We start from the raw sequence: 19,037 nt of genomic DNA on the forward strand, positions 1-19,037 counted from the left end.
GAATTTATCTTGTTGGGCAGACTGGATGGACCGTGCAGGTCTTTTTCTGCCGTCATCTACTATGTTACTATCCAGCTTATTTTCGAAAGTGATCGCCGGCCATAAATCGGGAGATGGCCGGTGATCTCTCAAAAGCGGCCAAATGGGTATAATCGAAAGCGGCTTTTTTGACAGCATCACCACTTTCCCGTTGCCTCGCCAGCGAAAGTTCAAGGGGGCATATCGGCGGCGTAGTGAAGGCGGGACATGGGCAGGCATGGGCATGGCTACCAGATGGCCGGCTTTCGCGGATAATGGGAAAAAAAAGCGGCGTTCAGCAGTATTTCGCTGGGTTTATTTGGTCCTTTAATTTTCACGACCAAGCCTCAAAAAGGTGCCCAAATTGACCAGATGACCACCGGAGGGAATGGGGGATGACCTTCCCATACTCCCCCAGTGGTCACCAACCACCTCCCACACTAAAACAATAAAAATAAAAACCTTTTTTGCCAGCCTGTATGCCAGCCTCAAATGCCGTACCCACCTCCATGACAGCAGAATGTGTTCTATCCTCTGACAGCCTTTCCCTGGTTGTGATGTGGCTCTCGGGTGAGTGTGACACCTTTTCTGTTAGGTGCACTGCAGAGTCACATCAGCAATGCATTGTGGTGGGTGTAGGGTAGTGGGCTCTACTCCCATGGTGCTTTTCCCCCTGCTAACTGGGTCAGAGTGTGTCCAGTTTTGTTTCCGGTAGTCCATGAAGTAGTGGCCATTTTTATAAGCCAGTTTTAGATCCCTTTCATTTGTTACCCACGTTAGAGACCTTAGTTATTACCTTGAATGTTGCTGAAAGAGGGCATTGTACACCATTCTGCCAGCTCTGACCTGCTGCTAATCTCAGTACCAGGGAGACTCTTTGCCAGTGGGGCACAACCTCTGATCTGCAGTTAACTGTGAGTAAACGTGCTTATTCAAATAAAGGACTTTTTCAAAGAGATTAGTCTTCAGGTGTCAACTGGTGTGTCAAGGTTATACAGCAGCAACAAGTCCTAGAGGCCTAGGTGAATGCAGGTCCCTGGAGCAGCTTTAGTGGGTACTGCAGTGCACTTAAGGCAGGCGGAACCAGGCCCCCCCCCCCCACCTGTAACACTTGTGCTGGTAATGGGAGCCCTCCAAAACCCACTGTACCCACATGTAGTTGCCCCCTTCACCCCTAAGAGCTACGGTAGTGTTGTAAATTTGTGGGTAGTGGGTTTTTGGGGGGGGGGGTTGGGGGGCTCAGCACCCAAAGTAAGGGAGCTATGCATGTGGGAGCTTTTTCTGAAGTCCACCGCACTGACCCCTAGGATGCCCAGTTGGTGTCCTGGCATGTCAGGGGGGCCAGTGCACTATGAATGCTGGCTCCTCCCATGACCAAATGCCTTGCATTTCACCGGGTTTGAGATGGCCGGCAGTTTTTTCCATTATCGCTGAAAAAGAAAACCGGCGATCTCAACCCCCAGCGAACTGTGGCATTTGGCCGGGCTAAACCGTATCAGAAGAAAAGATGGCTGGTCATCTTTTTTGAAAATAGGGTTCCGGTCAGCTGTTGCGCCGCGCCAAAATAGATCGCCGGTGATCTATTTTGCCAGCGACGTTCGATTATGCCCCTCCATGTTACTATATTTGTTCTTTTTGCTCTCTTGACACCCATCCCTTAGTGCTCCCCTTCCCCAGACTTGCCCACTATGAAACCACATGAACCTCTGCTTTCTACTTCTTAGCCCCCCAGACTCTGGAACGACTTGACCCCTTCTCTCAGATCGGAACTTTCCTTTCCCAAATTTAAAACTTTACTTAAGAGCCACTTTTCTTAGTTTAGCATTCAGCTTGCCCCTCTGACTGTGCAGTGATCCAGAGCTCAGCGACTGGAGTTTAGTTTAGTTTCTTGTATGTAAGTACTTATATCACTGATCTCTATGAATGGTTGATTCCTTTCCTATCAGCGTAAATGGAATTCTTTCCTCCCTTTATTGCAAATTTTCTTGTTAACTGCTTTGACCTTCCTTTTGTAAAGGCAATATATTAAATGAAAGTGAACATAAACACCTGCAGGAAAAAGGAGCCAGTTGCAGCTGTGGGAACTTCTGCTTCATCAGAGCCCCTGCCAGATTCAAAAACAGCATCTGGCCCCCCGCAATAAGTGCCCCACCATGTCTCCCATCACAGACAACATATCACCTTTGTCTCTCCAGCATCCTTATCATGGGCCATACATAGCCACCTCCCCCTTCCCAGGATTTGCCTCACCTGGCATGGTCCAACCACAATGCTCCAACCTGCTAAAACTATTATCCAGCACCTGAAGCCCTCAAGTCATTTCCTTTTTATTTTTCTCTTACTGCTTTAGGACCAATGCAGGGGAGGAGGAAGGGTGAGAAGGAACCGTGAGAGAGAGAGAGAGAGAGGCAGAGATCTGACAAAGACCCTCTGGCTGTCTCCCTTCTGATATACCTTCCTTCCTCTGCAGGGGCCCCATGGACAGGGCTGGTCTTAGGCAGGGGCGGTTGCACAAGGCTTCGCGCTCTTACGGGCCCTGTATCCTTGGCACATCTGTCCCTTTGTCTCAGAACACCTCTGTGCCTTAATGTGCATCCGTGTTTCAGTAGAGAGCAGCAGGCAGCAATTTTCACATCCCATTGGTCACTGAACCCAGAGCCTCCTCACTGCTGCGTTCCGCCCCCTTTTGGTGTCACTTCCTGCTTCTGCAAGGGCGGGATACAGCAGCGAGGAGGCTCTGGGTTCAGCAGCCGATGGGATATGAAAATCACTGCCACTGCCTGCCGTTCTCTACTGAAATGTAGTGGATGCATGTTAAGGTATGGAGTGAGTGGCTTTTATTTTTTTTTTATACAGTTTTAAAACCTGGTTAACAGGGGTGGGACTAAGTAAGGGAGGGGCTATGTGGGAGGCAGAGCAGGGCAGTGGCGGGCAGGGAATGAGGGCTCCACTGACGTGGTCTGCACAGAGCCCCGCAATTGCTAACACTGGCCCTCAATGAGTCAGATAATGAAAACTCCTGCTGCACCAATCTAGACTGTGACCATCTGCTGGAGGCAGAGAATGCCAGCAAGTTTCAGGACTGCACTAATCCTTATGCTTGTGATGATGTCACTGAAAGTCAGTGTTCTCTGCTGGTTGTGGAGCACAATCCACTTGTCTGGACTGGTCTAGCAGGACTGGATAAGGAAGGGGCATTTTCTTCCTTGAACTATTGTTCATCAACAGAGATGGACTCTATAAGCAATACCACAAGGAGAAAATGCTGCCAGGAGAAAGAGCTCTTTTCAAGCCTCACACCAATTGGCAGAGTTAGGCAACTGATACCATGATGGATTTATTCCTTATGTGAAGAGCTATCTGCAGTGGAACTCAGACATTTTTACATTTGTGATTGCTGTACTGTTGGCTGTCTGTTCTGTTTTATAGGTGATCTGATGGCACCGCACTGGATGAATCAGTAGGCATTGCCAATGAGGGCTTTTTCTTCTACAGAGAAAAACAGGCTATTTATCAAGTTAAAATCAGTTTTATCTGTATAAATGCTGACAATATAAGCACAAGCGCATTTTGCATTCGCCACTTGCTGGCAAAAGCATATCACTCTTGGAATATTAAGCCCTGGGTTTACAGTGATAGATTTCGATGCTTGATGTAGTTGATTGTGTTATCAAGCTGTTCAGAAAAATTAATCAAAAAGTTATCCTATTTGCTTTTTTTTAGAATATTTTGAATTAGTAATGCCTTTGGCGTTTAGGCAACAAAAGGCCACAGTGGTTTAAATCTGGTGGTCTTTTTGGGTTTTTTTGTTGCCAAAATGAATTGTTCAGGTTGTGAACCAGCTGCGTTATTTTTAGCAGCTGAGTTCATTTTGTCATCACAGCCCAACAGAGTGGGGGGCTGTTTGATGCTATTGGTTTGTATATGTCTTTAAACAGTACAAGGGATTTACGAGTCCAGCTGATGTTGAGACTCATGAGGCAGATGTATTGCACTCCGAAACGCAATCTGGGCTTACCACTCTCTAAAACGGAAGTACTGCCGGGCTACCAAGCAGCCCAGCGGTAGTTCCCACCCCCAGCATGCACCATGTCCAGTACTACAAAATTGTTTTTAATTTTTGTAGCGCCGGTGTGTACCCAGTGGTAATCAGGCAGTGACATGCACTGCCCACTTACTGTCGGATTAGCACGGGAACCCTTAACCCCACCTCAATGCTTCACTTGCCACACGGCCATTTCTTTAAAAAAAAAAGAAAGACCTGTCTTTTACCTGCTGCGGTAAAAGAGGGCCTCAGTGTGTGTCAAAAATGCACCGATGCCAACATAGGCCTCCTTTTGCCGCAGCTTCATAAAAGGACTCCTATGTTTTTTTAGTTGATCTCTGTGACATTTTTAATAAATATCTCTTGGTTAGCACCTCTTTGGTCGTTCTCCTTTTCATTTTTTTTTTTTCTCTATTATTATTCACAGATTTTCAACCATTTATGCTAGGATTCTATAAAGAAAAAACATGCCTACTTTTCTTAATAGAATAACGTTAAAATAGGTGCTAAAATCAGTGCATATAGTAACTGTCCTGTTATACAGTTACCCTCCACATACCCCGTTACATTTTACTAACAAGTTTAATGAGGAACTTTGTTTAATATAGTGTAATATAGTTGTACTTGATGTATTTGTGCAGCAGAGGGCAATGCTGGGCCTGATATTCAAAGGAGTAACGCTCCTAAATTGGTGTCTTTGAAAATTTCTAGAGTAGAGTGCCTAAAATTATACTCAAAGTGTTGATAATTCATAATTTTAGGATCATAAAAATTGGGTGGCAACAGGAGCAGATTTATGGTGGGGAAAAATTCAGGAGCTTAGCATTGATTTTCAGCACTAGGCCCATAAATTAGGCTTATGATGGCAGGGCGAAATTTATAAGTGCAACTTTTAAGTATTTAAGATGAGTTGTTAGCTGAAAACTTAAAACAGTTGAAATTCAAGAGGGTTTACGTGGGCAGGAGAGGCTGCTGCTTGGTTAAACCCTCACTGAGCTGGCCACTCTCGGATATTCAGCGACACTTAACTGGGTAGTGCTACCAAATATCCCCTCTGACTGCCAAAGCACTTACCGACTAGGTTAGGGGTGGTCCAGGGCAGAGCAAGTGCAGAGCCAGCATTTAATTGGTTAGTGGGAAAGTCAATCTGCTAACTGGTTAGGTGAGTGGATAAAGTTAGGACAGTTGAAAAGCAGTCCTAACTTTATCTGCCACGCTAACTGTTTCACCAGTCTGAATATTGGCTGGTACCGTGTTTCCCCGAAAATAAGACACTGTCTTATATTAATTTTTGCCCCCCAAAATGCGCTAGGTCTTATTTTCAGGGGCTGTCTTATTTTTCGGGGAAACATCGGGGTTGGATCGGGGTTGGCCCGCCCGCCCTCCGTCGCTCCCGGAACTAACCTTAAACGCCTCCTTTCACCTTCGCAGCAAGCAGCAGCAGGGCAGGCCACTCCTTCCTTCCGTGTCCCGCCCTCGCCTGATGTAACGTCCGCGAGGGCAGGGCACAGAAGGAAGGAGAGGTCTGCCCTGCTGCTGCTTGCTGCGAAGGTGAAAGGAGGCGTTTAAGGTTAGTTCAGGGAGTGACGGAGGGTGGGTGGAGGGTGGGGCCCGGCAACCTTGGGTGGGGGGGGGGGGGATGCGGCCCGGGGGCGGCCTTGTCCGGCTCTCGGCGGCCCTGCTTTCAAACAAAAATTTGCTAGGTCTTACTTTCGGGGGAGGCCTTATATCTACCAATTCAGGAAAACCTCTACTAGGTCTTATTTTCGGGGGATGTCTTACTTTCGGGGAAACAGGGTATGTGGTTAGCTTCCGGTTTGCCACACTAATCCAGATATTCAGTGTCAGAGACCAGACACGCCCAGGGTTAACTCAGCCCAGGACTGTGAGCAACTTACTAGCCACTTACTGCTGCGGGCTAAATTTGATCCCAGAGCCTCTTAAGTTTAGGACATAAATTTAGGAGCCCAGCTTTTTGTGGCATATCGGGCCCGTTGTGAATTTGGGAATTGAAATGTCTAGTTCAGTTCTCCTGATATTTTAGTAAAAGATCTGCTAATACAGAGCCTTTAATAAAAAACCTGCAGAAGTGCACATGTATTTGCTGGTATGTGTATCAAGAGCAGCCATTTTACAAAGACAGATATTGAAAAAGTTTGTGGTATGGATCAGGCAGGTTCCACATAGAGGCATGTGGAAGTGGCAATGTCACAACTTCCAAGTGTAGTGACACCACTTCCACAGAAGTATTGCCACACTGGTGGGACAGACCAGTTCATCAAGCTCAGTATCCTGTTTCACAAGTACCTGGCAAGATCCCAAAACAGTACCTGCCACATCTAGAAACTTACACATGTAAGTGCTGTCAGTTAAGCAGTATGACCACAATTTTAACTTGCTTTCACTGTGGAGGAGGATGTAGATTACATGGGATTAAGGAGAATGACTCTTTTAATTCCTTGTGTAAAGCCCTGGCCTAAACAAGCACTTTTTAAAATCATGTGTGTGCCTATGAGCTGGTGTAAAATTCAACATGTGTATTCCCTTTGTAAAATGGGGAATACATGTATAGGTTTTTCCTCAGCCCAAGTCATGCCCTTCTGGTTAGAGGAGACACTCTATATGCCTATCTGTTGGTCTGATGTGCTCAGTGTTCACACAGCGTTATAGCCACCTTCCATTTTGATTGTACTCTTTGGGCTCCCTTTGTGCAGTTTATAGAACTATCTGGCTCTCTGGTACACCAACAATGTTGCGTTATGTGTTGCCTGTTGCCGTGAGTTCTGAAAAATGCTGTACTTTTATAAATACGCTGTACTGCAAATGAATTTTTATATGTATGCAAAGTATAATTTCTTGATTTGTCCCTGGGTGGTGAAACCTTCTTTGACTGAAATAGTTCACCTTCTTGCTTTGAGTTTTGATTAGAACTGGGTTGCTTTTCCAGAGATAATGTCAAAAGATCAGTGTAAGATCATTTTTCTAATGTAAGGGTCCTTAACAACCTCATTAAAAAAAAGAGGAAAATAATGGACTTACTTAGTGCTGCAAATCCAGATTTTATTTTTCCTCCAGGAAATGCATATAAATGTTAAGTGCCAGTGTTTACTTTATTTTAAACTAGGAGCTGCATTGCAAGATTCATTTCCTATTCCTCCCCACATCACATAGGGGCCCTTTTACAAAGGCATGCCAAAAAGTGGCCTGTGGTAGTGTGGGAGCATGTATTGGATGCTCACTGGACCATTTCTCCACCACATCTGGAAAAAAGGTTTTTTTTTTTGGGGGGGGGGGGGGAAATGGACATGAGGCAAAATGAAAACCAGAGTGCATCTATTTACAGCCTGAGCCCTTAACTCCACCCATTGACTTCGCAGTAAGGGCTCACGTGCTACCCCCGTGGTAACCATCCAGCGTGTGCCAACTTCCGATTACTGCCAGGAATGCCCCCATGGTAGAAAATAGGAAATTATTTCCTACCACAGGTTTTTGGTGTGTGCCAAACTCAAAATTACCACCAGGCAAATGTGCTAGTTGGGCGGTAATGATGATTTGACGTGCACTGCATGCGTGTAGGCCCTCACATACCTTTGAAAAGGGCCCCTCATATTCCCGGATTGACTATTTTCTAACCACTAGCAAAACCTTACTTTTTACTATGGCCACTGAGACTGGTAATATTGTCATCTCTGATCATGCTGCAATTTCAATACACCTTTCTGACTTTGCATCTCCCATGGAGGAAGATGTGGGAGAGATACCAGTGCCAGAAATGGTATTCAATGCTGATGAGTCTGAGAAACTGAAACAAATTTCTGTAAACCTGGAAGATGTAGTGGGGCAATTTGACAAACTGAAGAGTAGCAAATCACCTGGACTGGCCTGGGCCTCCGCAGATTTTGCCCTGGACCCCCCTACCATCGACCCTCTCCACCTCCCCCTCCCTCCCGCCACCAACCCGTCGCCGATCTTTGCTGGCGGGGGACCCTAAGCCCCTGCCAGCCGAAGTCCTCTCTTCCGTGCAGGATGCAAGTTGCAACGCTTCCTGTTCTTCTGAGTCTGACGTCCTGCACATACAACGTGCAGGACGTCAGACTCAGAATTTGGAACTCAGTCTGACGTCCTGCGCGTTGTACGTGCAGGACGTCAGACTCAGAAGAACAGGAAGCATTGCAACTTGCAGCCTGCATGGAAGAGAGGACCTCGGCTGGCGGGGGGGTTGGGGTCCCCCGCCAGCAAAGGTAAGTGACAGCAGCGGGGGAGGGTTGGCGGCGGCGGGAGGGGGTGGAGAGTGTCATTGGTGGCGAGGGGGGGTCTGGCAGTGGCGGGGGTGTCCGGAAATGGCGGGGGGGATCGGTGGCGCGGGGGGGGGGCTAAAATGTGCCCCCTCCCTGTGGCTCTGGCCCCCCCTACTGCCAGAGTCCAGATACGCCCCTGGTGACCGCACCTCGAATATTGTGTCACCGCAATTCTGGTCACCGCATCTCAAACAAGATATAGCGGAATTAGAAAAGGTACAGAGAAGGGTGATAAAAATGATAAAGGGAATAGGATGACTTCCCTATGAGGAAAGGCTAATGCAGCTAGGGCTCTTCAGCTTGGAGAAGAAATGGCTGAGGGGAGATATGATAGAAGTCTATAAAATACTGAGTGGAGTGGAAAGGGTAGATGAGAATCGCTTGTTTATTCTTTCCAATAATACTAGGAGTAGGGGGCATGCAATGAAGCTACTAAGTAGTACATTTAAAACAAATCAGAGAAAATATTTCTTCACTCAATGAGTAATTAAACTCTGGAATGTGTTGCCAGAGAATGTGGTAACAGCAGTTAGCTTAGCAGGGTTTAAAAAAAGTTTGGATAATTTCCTAAAAGAAAAGTCCATAAGCCATTATTAAGATGGACTTGGGAAAATCCACTACTTATTTTTAGGATAAGTAGCATAAAATCTGTTTTACTGTTCTGGGATCTTGCCAAGGACTCTGTCCTGGATTGGCCACTGTTGAAACAGGTTATTGGGCTTGATGGACCTTTGGTCTGTCCCAGTATGGCAACACTTATGTTCTTATGTACTTATGACTGAATTCTGTCCTCTTTCAGTATAGACTTTTGCTGTACTTTAACCAGTGCTTCTAAGAAGTACAGTAAAATGGGCAATACATCACCAGCAATTTGGTGGGATGCATTTAAGGCGACTATGTGGAGGGAAGTCATAAGCTACCCAGTCAAACTTTTAAAAGAGCAAAACAAAGTTATTGAAGATTAAGACAGAAATCAGATGCTTGGAATGTTTCCTAATTTAAAAGAATGACTATTCTACAGACTCCAGTTACAAGGGACCAAATATAACTCCATTATGGGTCAGAGGGTGGCTGTCCTTGTATTTACACAACAAACTAGATATTACGAGTAATCCAATTGTGCTGGGCATTTATTAACACAGTATTTAAAATCACATTGACACAGGCGTGAGAGTACTAGCTCTGAAAACACCCCAGAGATGTATAGTCTGCTCAAGCTCTGGTACTTTTGAGGAATTTACGAATTATTATCAGGGCTTTATACCTCGGAGCTCTTACCCAATTACTTCAGAAACTATAAATCCTCTACTCATGAGAATATGTGAGGCACATAGACTAATGACACTAGCAAGTCACCTACATCCATACCCCCTATATATTTTCCCGAACCATGCGCTCAAACGCGCATGGTTCGGGAAAAGGTATCTTGCAAAGATACCTCACAAACAGGGAAGATAGGGTTTCTGGATAGTGAGGTTGCACAACAGACCGTGGTAGGCCAGGTGCCCTTAAATACAACTAAAGATCAGACAAAAGATGTCAAATCAATAGTGTCAGGTACTAAGCATCATGCAAATAAGAACAACAAACATACTCTGAAATGTCTATATGCAAATGCTAGGAGTCTAAGAAATAAGATGGGAGAGTTGGAATATATTGCACTAAATGAAAAATTGGATATAATAGGCATTACTGAGACCTGGTGGAAGGAGGATAACCAGTGGGACACTGTCATACCGGGGTACAAAGTATATCGTAATGATAGGGTAGACCGGACTGGTGGAGGGGTAGCATTGTATATTAAAGAGAGCCTTGACTCAGATAGATTACAAATTCAGCAGGACACAAATCACACCTTTGAATCACTGTGGGTTGAAATTCCATGTATAAAAGGGAAAAAAATGGTGATAGGAGTGTACTACCGTCCACCTCGCCAGGATGAGCAGGTAGACACAGAAATGATAAAAGAAATCAGAGACGCGAACAAAATGGGCAATGTGATAATAATGGGTGACTTCAATTATCCAAATATAGACTGGGTAAATGTAACATCGGGACACGCTACAGAGATACAATTCCTTGATGAAATCAAGGACAGCTTTATGGAGCAACTGGTGCAGGAGCCGACGAGAGAAGGAAAAATTCTAGACTTGGTCCTTAGTGGAGCGCATGATCTGGTGAGGGACGTTATGGTACTGGGGCCGCTTGATAACAGTGACATAATATGATCAGTTTTGACATCGACCTTGAAGTAACTGTACACAGAAAGTCAAATACGTTAGTGTTTAACTTTAAAAAAGGAGACTATGATAAAATGAGAAGAACGGTAAAAAAAAAACTTAGGGGGGCAACTGAGAGAGTAAAACCTGTACAACAGGCGTGGACGCTGTTCAAAAATACCATCCTGGAGGCCCAGGCCATACATATTCCGTGAATTAGAAAAGAAAGACGGAAGTCCAAAAGACACCCGGCCTGGTTGAAAAGTGAGGTGAAGGAAGCTATTAGGGCTAAAAGAAACGCCTTCAGAAAATGGAAGAAGGAACCATCTGAAAATAACAAGAAACAGCATAAGGAGTGTCAAAGCAAATGCAAGGCGCAGATTAAGAAGGCCAAGAGGGAGTATGAAAAAAAGATAGCATTAGAGGCAAAAAAACATAGTAAAAATTTTTTTCAGTATATTAAAAGCAGGAAGCCGGCAAAAGAATCGGTTGGGCCGCTGGATGACCGAGGGGTAAAAGGGGCGATCAAGGAAGACAAAGACGTAGCGGAGAGACTGAATGAATTCTTTGCTTCGGTCTTCACTGATGAAGATTTGGGTGGGATACCGGTGTCGGAAATGGTATTTCAAGCGGACGAGTCGGAGAAACTTACTGACTTCACAGTAAACCTGGAGGACGTAATGGGGCAGTTCGGCAAACTGAAGAGTAGCAAATCTCCTGGACCGGATGGTATTCATCCTAGAGTACTGATAGAACTGAAAAACGAGCTTGCGGAGCTACTGCTAGTGATATGCAACTTATCCTTAAAATCGAGCGTGGTACCGGAAGATTGGAGGGTGGCCAATGTAACGCCCATTTTTAAAAAAGGCTCCAGGGGAGATCCGGGAAATTATAGACCGGTGAGTCTGACGTCGGTGCCTGGGAAAATGGTAGAGGCTATTATTAAAAACAAAATTACAGAGCACATCCGAGGACATGGATTACTGAGACCAAGTCAGCATGGCTTTTGTGTGGGGAAATCTTGCCTGACCAATTTACTTCAATTCTTTGAAGGAGTGAACAAACATGTGGACAAAGGGGAGTCGGTTGATATTGTGTATCTGGATTTTCAGAAGGCGTTTGACAAGGTACCTCATGAAAGGCTACAGAGGAAATTGGAGGGTCATGGGATAGGAGGAAATGTCCTATTGTGGATTAAAAACTGGTTGAAGGATAGGAAACAGAGAGTGGGGTTAAATGGGCAGTATTCACAATGGAGAAGGGTAGTTAGTGGGGTTCCTCAGGGGTCCGTGCTAGGACCGCTGCTTTTTAATATATTTATAAATGATTTAGAGATGGGAGTAACTAGCGAGATAATTAAATTTGCTGATGACACAAAGTTATTCAAAGTCGTTAAATCGCGTCAGGATTGTGAAAAATTACAAGAGGACCTTACGAGACTGGGAGACTGGGCGGCTAAATGGCAGATGATGTTTAATGTGAGCAAGTGCAAGGTGATGCATGTGGGAAAAAAGAACCCGAATTATAGCTACGTCATGCAAGGTTCCACGTTAGGAGTTACGGACCAAGAAAGGGATCTGGGTGTCGTCGTCGATAACACACTGAAACCTTCTGCTCAGTGTGCTGCTGCGGCTAAGAAAGCGAATAGAATGTTGGGTATTATCAGGAAAGGTATGGAAAACAGGTGTGAGGATGTTATAATGCCGTTGTATCGCTCCATGGTGCGACCGCACCTTGAGTATTGTGTTCAATTCTGGTCGCCGCATCTCAAGAAAGATATAGTAGAATTGGAAAAGGTGCAGCGAAGGGCGACTAAAATGATAGCGGGGATGGGACGACTTCCCTATGAAGAAAGACTAAGGAGGCTAGGGCTATACAGCTTGGAGAAGAGACGGCTGAGGGGAGACATGATAGAGGTATATAAAATAATGAGTGGAGTGGAACAGGTGGATGTGAAGCGTCTGTTCACGCTTTCCAAAAATACTAGGACTAGGGGGCATGCGATGAAACTACAGTGTAGTAAATTTAAAACAAATCGGAGAAAATTTTTCTTCACCCAACGTGTAATTAAACTCTGGAATTCGTTGCCGGAGAAAGTGGTGAAGGCGGTTAGCTTAGCAGAGTTTAAAAAGGGGTTGGACGGTTTCCTAAAGGACAAGTCCATAAACCGCTACTAAACGGACTTGGAAAACTCCAAAATTCCAGGAATAACATGTATAGAATGTTTGTACGTTTGGGAAGCTTGCCAGGTGCCCTTGGCCTGGATTGGCCGCTGTCGTGGACAGGATGCTGGGCTCGATGGACCCTTGGTCTTTTCCCAGTATGGCATTACTTATGTACTTATACTTGAGGAACTGTCACTTATGCCTCTCCGTCATGAACCCTAGGCATATGGAGACTCACTAGAATATCAGTTTCTGCTGTATGGAGGTACATGTAAAATGGGAGAAATAAGGTGTACCAAAATATGCAATAACTTCAACAGAGGAAAGAAGAGAACTCTATAATAATTTCACTACACTCTTCTAATGGCTGACAAATCAAAAACACTAAGAAACAAGATGTACACCACATCCCAGGGAGATGTATCATGAGGCCTAAAAGAAAAGCTGCATACATTAGGTGTGACCTGGAAAACCCTGAACCTATCCTTACCTTACCTAAGTTACCTGACAGGTATATGAGAGAGGTACATGCTGCTCTAATGATATTCACAATGAGATTCTAGAACACTGATGTTTCTAGTTTAGCACAACTCTCAAACTTTCACTACCCCAGACTTGCTCAAGTTGCAGCCTGCAACAATTACTTGTTCATTTTTAATTTCTTATATATATATTTTTTGTTACATTTGTACCCCACGCTTTCCCACTCATGGCAGGCTCAATGCGGCTTACATGGGGCAATGGAGGGTTAAGTGATTTGCCCAGAGTCACAAGGAGCTGCCTATGCCTGAAGTGGGAATCAAACTCAGTTCCTCAGTTCCCCAGGACCAAAGTCCACCACCCTAACCACTAGGCCACTCCTCCACGCCATCTGCAGGCCTGAAAGGTGCCAAAGCAGTATATAATCAGGAATACTAGGAATTTTTCTGTCCCTAAATTTGTACCTGAGGCAATGGGGGGTTGAGTGACTTGCCCAAGATCACAAGGAGCTGCAGCAGGATTTGAACCAGATTCCCTTGGTTCTCCTAGGACAAGCAGGATGTGTCAGCCACATATGGGTGATGTCATCTGACAGCCCACTGGATGGAAATGCTCTCCAATAGCTCAGAGAGATTAAACAAAAAAATCCCTCTGAGCATGCGCAGTAGGTGCCCCTACCGGGCGAGTCCCCTCTCCCACTTCCTGCCTCAGTTTTCCGCCGTACCCAACAGTCGGATTTTACAGCTCTCCACCAACAAACTATTAACACAAACTTACAACATCGCTAGAACATCAAGATACAGCGCCTGGGATACAGATACCGATATGAAGGTGCTAAAGCCACAAGGAGACAGTTTGGCCTATACTTCACCTTGCCTGTTTGTTCTATGTGGCCGCAAGGCTTAGCACCCACTTGCACAGGCTGCCTGTCTGCTCTATGGCTGCGCGTACCGTGCCCACATGCACAGGAGAGACTCTTTCTCCACAACACTGTCACTGCAGGAGGTGATACAAAACCCTGCACCAGCAGTAACGTTTTGCTGCTCCGCAGCCAGCTCATGCCTCAGACACCAACAGCCCCTCCCTTTGGGCATTCGGACAAAATGGACATCAAGGTAAGCCCCCTGCCTTTGCCCCTCATGGCTTTTCGCCAAGTACTCAGCAATGGTCCGGCTCTGAGTTGCGGCCACATCGGGGAGGCTTGGCTGTAGCTGGCACCTGCTCATAAGCTCTATCACCGGGAACCCGGAAACGGTCCTGGGCTGAGCGCAGCACCCATCAGCGGCCTGGAGCCGCACTGAACCCTGAAATGGCCCCAGTCCAAGGACAGCGCACATGGGGGTCCTGGTGCCCGAGTTGCATCTGGTGCCTGTTCAAAGGCGCGACCAGCGGGAACCCTGAAATGGTCCTGGTCTAAGGAGCAACACAAATAAGGCTCCACCACCGGGGAAACCTGAAAGGACCCTGGGCTGAGGAGCAACACACATCGGGGAACCTGTCTACACTGGTGCCATTAACAACACAGGTCCTAACTCCTGTCCAGCCCCCACACCATTTTAGGCCTCAACACCGCTCCCTTCAGTGGCTACCCTGGGCTTCCAGGCCCCGCCCACCGTTTCTGGTCAGCACTGTCGCTCCTATGGGCCCTGCCCATACAAGGGCAGAAGGCAACTGGACCCGACTCTTAGGCATTCTACAGATCCCAGATACCCTAAATTACAAACATAGTGGGACTGCGCTGATGGACACCCCCCCCACACACACACACACGGACGTCAGAGGGGGAGATGGGACATGGCAATACGACCTACCTCATCTGGCTCCACTTTCCTCATCTGGAGCACTCATCTAAGGCCCGCCTGCTACTCACGATGATGGGCCTTGCTTCTGAGAAGGTGGTAAAGTCAGTTAGCTTAGCGGAGTTTAAATAAAAAAAAGGTTTGGATGGCTTCCTAAAGGAAAAGTCCATAGACCATTATTAAATGGACTTGAGCAAAATCCACTATTTCTGGGATAAGCAGTATAAAATGTTTTGTACTTTTTTGGGATCTTGCCAGGTATTTGTGACCTGGATTGGCCACTGTTGGAAACAGGATGCTGAGCTTGATGGACCTTTGGTCTTTCCTAGTATGGCAAAACTTATGTACTTATGATCTCCACCTCGCTGGGGCCCCGTCAAGGTACTTGACCCCCCTACCCCACCTCCACTCCATAGCTCAAAAAACCCCCCACAAATAAACAAGAAGAGCATTTTAAAGTAAGATTATGACTACGTTTGCTCTGTAACCACAGGAGCCAACTTTTCAATACCACTGCAACTTCTCCCGGGACACATGCATGGAATTTTCACAATAGTAGGGGTGCTCAAGCACCCAGGGAACTGGCTCCTTGGTATGTAGCACTGCATGCCCCCACCCCCTCACACGGGGGTATCTTCCCTGTGCAACCGGCAATGATCAGCACCAGGTCCCTTCAATGGGATCCCTCTACCCTATCTCAAGCCAACATCCAGCCTCGACCCAGGCCACCAGTTCATCAACTATAGGGCCACAAAAAATTGTCATGACCAATCAACCATGGGCCACAATCAAGCAGCGGCTCCTCTCAGATGGCGCTATAGTCTTATCTGTTCCGGATTAGTACAGCAGTACTCATTCATTTACTCACTGGGATCTATTAACCGCACATATTAAGAAATTAAACCAAGACGGCGTGCATTTTCTGACTGCACCACTGCACCACTTGCTGACAGGGAACTAAGTGTCCCCCTGAAAAAAAAAAAAAACACCCACCAATATGCTATGCCAGCTCTACTACTACTAATCAACTATAACGGTCAACCCTGAAGGTACCAGAACAACCTCTGATATTGAACACAGACCTCTTACAGGGTCCAGGGAGAGGTCATTTTCACAGAGTGTTGCACCACACAGAACCACACCTCTGAGGTCCCGGTTCAAACATCAACATGATTTAAATTGACTGGGTCAAACACCAGCAAGATAAAAATTCTTAAGCTCTACCCTCTTACCTACGTTTGGTCTAAGCACCACCCACACAAACAACTACAACAGAGGCACATACAAGGATTACAAAAAAAAAAAATTCTACGATGGGGTAGAAGTAAAGTTGTTTATTATTATTACTATTAATACCAATCATGAGGATGACAGCACCAGCTTGAATGAACTCTGAAGCAGGCTGCTCTGGCAATTAGGGAACAATCCCTAGCAACCCCAAGGCACAGCTTACAGCCCTCACCAGACCCTGTCGCATCTCAACCTAAATACCACCCAAGCACCGTACATAGGACTGCGGCTCTGAGGAAGCCGTGCATCAATAAGCATGGCCAAACTCGAGCTCAGTCACTTTCTACCCTGCCAGTACTTGTGCTTTTGGTGGAACACTATAGAAATAGGACCAGAGACGATAGCCCCTCAGTTGGTTCCACTATGGCAAGGCTGTTGTGTATCCACACACTTTCTGACTTCCACAGAGGGGAAGAAGACGCTAAGGGTGACTGGCAATGAGTTGAGCACAAACTCAACAGGGTGAAAATCCATTGCTACCCTTGTAGACCCTGCATGGATCATCGGACCCTGCATGGATCAACTTAACTCTCCGTGACCTCAGGCACAACCTTAATTTAGACGGGGTTTCTCGCTGACCTATACCAGCCTCCCTGCCTTATAATCCCCCTGAAGCGAGGCTATTCAGGCTATTCTCGGGGACCTAATACGATCTTAGAACACTTGTAATATCTCCGGTGTGATGTTCAACAAGGTTCTCTTATATTCTTCACAACTGCCATGTGATAATACCACTACCATCTATGACATATCTCCACACAGTCTCCCACAGTTCACAGGCTGGGAAGCCTTCGGCACGTACCAACCTAAGGCCAAAGCATCCCTGGCCCGACATTCAAAACAGACTACCTAACAGACAAATAAAACTCTACACATATATAAGAACTCGGCTACTCACTATCACTATAACTTCCATTAAGGGAATGCTATCTCAGCTGCTATATACACAACCTAAAAAAAAACAAAAAAAACAGCAGGAGGGGCACCTACTGAGCTATTGCAGAGCATTTCCGTCCAATGGGCTGTTGGATGACATCACCCATATGTGGCTGATTTATCCTGCTGTCCACGGAGAACTCCTGTTACAGGTAAGTAACTTTGTTTTCTCAGCCCACTGCTCTATTAACCCACTCCTCCACTCAGTTAATGTATGTTCTTTCAGTATCCAGATATTAGGACAGTAGAAGGTGACTGCTTGCATGTGTACTGCGGGAGTACTCCACATAGCCAATATAAAGAAAATTACTCCTGACAATGTTTTCCATTACAGCGTAACGAAGGGCTTATTAAGATAACAAATCAAATAGAGAACTGTAGTCATCAAGGTTACAGAGTAACAGGGGATCTACTATTACAACAAATCTACTGAATTGTGTAACAGTTGAATTGTAACAGAGAGGCTACATTAGGTAAGCAGTGAAATTAAGAGCTACTGTAACCAAGAGTCTATGGTGTAATAGAGATCATACCAAATAATAGTGTAGCTGTGTGTTATTATGGAGAGCGAGATTCAGGATCTGGCAAACAGGGAGATGGCATTGTTGAGTCAGTTGAAGAGAAACTAGGAACTGTGGTCGGGTTTCTGTGTTCGGTCTTTGAAGGCTTATCCTGTGTCGGTGAAACATTTTGTGAAGAGGTATGATTTTAGCATTTTGCGAAATGTAAGGTAGTCCATTATCCTCTTATTGTTTGAGGGTAGGGTGTTCCAGGCCTGGGTTGCGAGGTAGGAGAACCTTGTGTTGTAAAGTGATTTGTATATTACTCCTTTGCAGTTTGGGAAGTGGAGTAAAAGGTAGTTTTGAGCATCCATCACGGCCTTTCTGCATGGGAGATCAAATAAAGTGATCAAGTCAGGGCTGCAGAGAGACTGAGCTGGGCGCAGGGCAAGGCTGCGCCCCCCCCCCCGGATTGCCGCCCCCTCCCCTCAATCGCTACTGCTGTCGCCTTTCTCTACTGCTCCCAGGCCGCCGCCGGCCCCAGTCTGCCTGTCATCTAACCCCCTTCATTTAAATTAACAAAAAAAATCTCGAAAGTAGCAGGTGCAGCGCCTTCTGTGCGAAAGCGGCATATCACCTAGGGCAGGCCTTCCCTCACTGTGTCCCGCCCTCGCGGAAATAGGAAGTTACATCAGAGGAGGGAGGGACACAGTGAGGGAAGGCCCACCTGAGGCGATCTGCCGCAGAGAAGGCGCTGTGCTGCTGCTTTAGAGATTTTTTTTAATGCAGGGGGACAGACGACAGACAGAAGGGAGCTGAGGGTAGGCAGGTGGAGACAGGACTGTGGCACCAGTGGCCTGGGAGCAGGAGAGGGTGAGAGACTCTAGTGCCGGGCTCTCCTTGGTGGCCCGGGCCCGGGGAATTCCCCCCCCCCCCCCCGTCCCCCCTCGGCGGCCCTGGATCATATAGGTGGGAGTTAGTCCTTGGAGGATTATTTAGACAAATGTTAGGATCCTGAAGCTTATTCTGGCCTTTATGGGGAGCCAGTAGAGTGCTTGCAGTAGGGGAGAGGCTCTTTGATAGCGAGGAGACTGAAGATCAGTCAGGCAGCCATGATTTGGACTGTTTGTAGTTTTTTCAGGCTCAGATCTTTGCAACGTATGTATAAACTGTTACAATAGTTCAGTTGGGTTAATATCAGAGTTTGAATTAGGAGATGAAAGATTGCAATTGGAAGAGGTTTCTGTTTCTTCTCAGTTTCCAGAGCATTCTGAAGGCTTTCTTTGT

This window comes from Microcaecilia unicolor, chromosome 3, assembly GCF_901765095.1.
Source record: "Microcaecilia unicolor chromosome 3, aMicUni1.1, whole genome shotgun sequence".
NCBI lineage: Eukaryota > Metazoa > Chordata > Amphibia > Gymnophiona > Siphonopidae > Microcaecilia > Microcaecilia unicolor.